This window comes from Rattus rattus, chromosome 12 (genome assembly GCF_011064425.1).
Source record: "Rattus rattus isolate New Zealand chromosome 12, Rrattus_CSIRO_v1, whole genome shotgun sequence".
Classification (NCBI taxonomy): domain Eukaryota; kingdom Metazoa; phylum Chordata; class Mammalia; order Rodentia; family Muridae; genus Rattus; species Rattus rattus.
Window position 1 is genome coordinate 89,904,314 of NC_046165.1, and position 4,052 is coordinate 89,908,365.

Here is a 4,052-nt window from a genome sequence, read left to right on the forward strand (position 1 = left end):
ACCCAGAGAGCACCCCTCCCTCTTCTGAGGACTTTTATTAAAAAACATTGCCGCGTCATGCTTGGCTATATTTTTGCTTCTCCTCGATGCACAGTGTCCGGGAACATACAGCTATGTCAGACCCTACAGATTATGGATTAGAACGAACACCAAGATGCTGGTTATGTCTGGGGAGGAGGCTGGACATTTGCTTTCGAGAGACATTCAGAGGTTCCCTGTGGTAATTTTCTGTTCCTTAACCTGTTAGGAGGCTGTCAAATATGCTATAATAGAACAATTAACAATCTATACAAAATAATTACAAATCAAAACGCATGCACTAAATGCAAGCAGGCACTAAAGCAAGGCCATTTTGTCCCATAATGGAATTGTGTATCCGTGTAAACCAGCTGAGCTTTAAGCAGAGATTATCAGAAACGGGGTGCAGTCCATGGAAATAGTTCTTGCTTGTGACACAGGCGTGAGGACCAGGGAGCCCCAGAATCTATGTAAATACTAGGTGGGTGTGACATCCCACCTGGTATTCCAGGCTTGGAGGTTGGACCCAGAAGACCCTCAGAGTAAGTTGGTTAGAGAGACTAGCCGTTTGGTCAGGTTGGGATTGGGTGAGAGACCCTGTCTCAATTAATGAAGTAAAAGATCAATAAAGAATAATTCCCAAATCAACCCTGGGTCTCCACATGCACATGTGAACATGTGCCCTCCTGTGTGTGCCCACCCACATGCCCACATGCATACGCAGACGTACGTGGAGAAAAGAAAAACATAAGAAAAAGAACATAAGAATTCTCCATTTATCAGTGACACGGGCAGAAGGCAACAGAATTATAGCCCTAGCCAATGTCCCAGTGTCAAGGGTTTCGGAGTATCTCATAGAGGTGTTTCTTCTCTGCCACCTTCTTCCTCTTCCTCTTCCTCTTCCTCTTCCTCCCCCTCCTCCTCCCCTTGCTCCTCCTCCTCCTCTTCTTCTTGTCCTCCTCCTCCTTCTCCTTCCCCTTCTCCTCTTCCTCCTCTCCCCCTCTTCTCCCTCCTCCTCCTCTTCTTCTCCCTCCTCCTTTCCCATCTCTTCCTCCTCTCCCTCCTCCTCTTCCTCCTCCTTCTCCTCTTCCTTCTCCTCCTCTTCCTCTTCCTCCTTTTCTCTCCTCTTTCCCTCTCTCTGATGTATGCACGCATATAAATGTGTTCATGCATTGCACATACACATATATTACAGAGACCAGTCCTTAATGTTGGGTGTCATTCCTTAAGTGTCACACACTTTTTGAGAGAGGGGGGGGGGAGAGAAGTCATCAGGACCTGGCACTCCCTGACCAGGAAATGCTGCTGGCTGACTAGGAAGTCCCAGGGTTGTACATATCTCTGCCTTCCCAGCACCAGGATTACAAGTTCACGCCACCACGTGCAGATTTTCTGTGGGTGCCAAGGATTAAACTAGGGCTAAGCTCTCTCTCCTCAGCAGTAGTTTGAATTTTAGAGATAGAGTCCTACTATGTTTTCCAGGCTGGCCTTGAACTCACACTGTGACCCAGACAGGCTTGGAACTTGAGATCCCAATGTCTCAGCCTCCTAAGTAAGTGAATTTCAGTCCTGGGCTGCCATGTCGTTTCTCCTACCTGCTCCCTCCCTCTTATAACTAGTCTGTTACTGAATTTTCCTCAGGCATTTTGAGTGTTTCTTATGTTTCTCTTGGTGACCTGCATTTCTGCCTAGGGTGGCCTTTTCAGACATTCCTACGAGCTTTGAGGAGCAATATGTCACCAGAAGCCCCAGATATGTGGCTCATGGGATGGTATATCGTACAGGGATCTGGAAACCTCTCTGGTCTGCTCTCTAATCACAACATATATTCAATTATCTCTACGAACAGCTTTATCCCAAGGAAGCCATACATCTCAAAAACACTTTCAGATTTAACTCTGAATTTGTGTGCAGTGTCTACCCATTGGTTTCATATGTGACTAATGGCTCTCCTAGTCCTGTAGAGAAAGGTCAGAGGTGGGGGGGCAGTCCCCTCTGCCTTGTGGAATTTTCATTTCTATGGCACTTCTGACCCTAGGAGAGGAAGGACGCAGCAGTCACAGGCATCCTCTCTGGTTTCTTTCTCATAGTGACTCATAGGCTGACTGGCTCTTAGCATCACCCCGTCCCTCTGGAGATCAAAGCTCACCTCGAGAGAACCTCTTAGGGAAGAAACAGCCAGCGGAACCCTGGGCCAGGCAGGAAAGGCCAGTAAATATGTGCGTGACGCATTTACAGAATGCTCTGCTGGGGACTGTGTGAAGAGGGAAGCTGAGGACGCCATCCAGGATGGAGGTGGGGCCCTCAGAGGGCTTGGGTCAAGGTGGGCCTCCAATAAGACGAAAATGGGGAGGACAAGCTATTGGTGTTGGTAAACACAAGAAGAGGGGAGGTAACTAGCTAGAGAGAAGGTGGGTTTCAGTAGATTGTACCCTATGCTGGAAGTGGATATACTTGTCTCCCGGAGGACTCCAGGGGAAGGAGAAGAAGTCAGAACAAAAGAAGGCAAGACCTGATATTCTTATACAGGGGATTTGGAGGTTAGCAGACACGTGTTCAAACCCCGAGAGGCTTCTTTTCTAAGTATTTATACATGTGTATGTGCGTGGCTCTCTGTGCATATAACTGCAGCTGCCCACAGAGGCCAGAAGAGGCCATCAGATCCTCTGAGGCTGGAGCGACAGGTGATTCTGACGGGCCTGACCTAAGTGTTGGAAACGGATCTCAAGTCCTCTGTAAGAGCAGTACATGCTCTTAGGGGCGGAGCCATCTCTCAAGTCCTCACTCCCCTTGAAAAAAATTATTTTACTGGCTTGTTTTAACTCTGTGAATTAGCTGTTATCCCTGGTATTAAATGTTTCTATACCTTGGTCTTTTTTTTTAAAAAAAGACTATTCATTTTTGATTACGAGTATGTGTGTCTATAAGTGTATGTGCATGACAGTGTAAATGTCCTCAGAGGTCAGAAGAGGGCTCAGAGTCCCTGGAACTGGAGTTACAGATGGTTGTAAGCCACCATGTGGGTGCTGGAAAGAAAACCCAGATTCTTTACTTAGCTGGTGCTCTAACCACTGAACTATCTCTACAGCCCCCATGTTGATCTTATTATCCGTGGATCGGTGATGATGATTCCCTGCCTAAGTTAGGTGTCTGATACAGAGAAAGTTCTAAAACAAGCCCTTTCTTTGTTCGTGTTGGGAAGATGGTCTGTCAGACAGTGAGATGGGAAAGGGTGGGGGAGGGGCAGCAATGTGTTCTAGGTGTTCAGCGCTGGATTATCAGACACTTGAGCTTCAGTCAAGGCTCCAACACAAGGTCACCCTGTGAACCTGGGCAAGGCTCCTCTCTGGAGTTGGGTGTCACCTGTTTAGAATAATGGACTCCATGCTTCTTTCTAATGACAAGATCCTGGTCCCTAAAGACACCTGTTTGAGCTGAGAAACAGCTTCACCGATATATGCTTGCCTAACAGACATTAGGAAGCCATGTTAAAAAGCCAGGTGTGGGGTGCATATTTGTAATCTTAGCTCTGGGAGCATGGGTACAGACAAATAGATCCCTGGGCTCGGCGGGCACCCAGCCTAGCCTACTTAACACATTCTGGGTCTCAAGACACAAGGTAGATGGTGAGGAATGACACCTGAGATTCACCTCTGGCCTTCATTCACACATTCACGCACACACAAAGACACACACGGACACACACAGACATACACATACACACACAGACACACATACACACACAGATACACACATATACACATACACACAGACACACACAGATACACACACATACACACATATACACAGACACACAGACACATACACATATACACATACACATATACACACAGACACACACAGATACACAGACATATACACATACACACATACATACACACATACATATACACACACAGACAAACAGACACACAGAGAAACACACAGACACACAGACACACACAGATACACACACATACACATAGACATATACACATACACACATACACACATACACACACATACATATACAC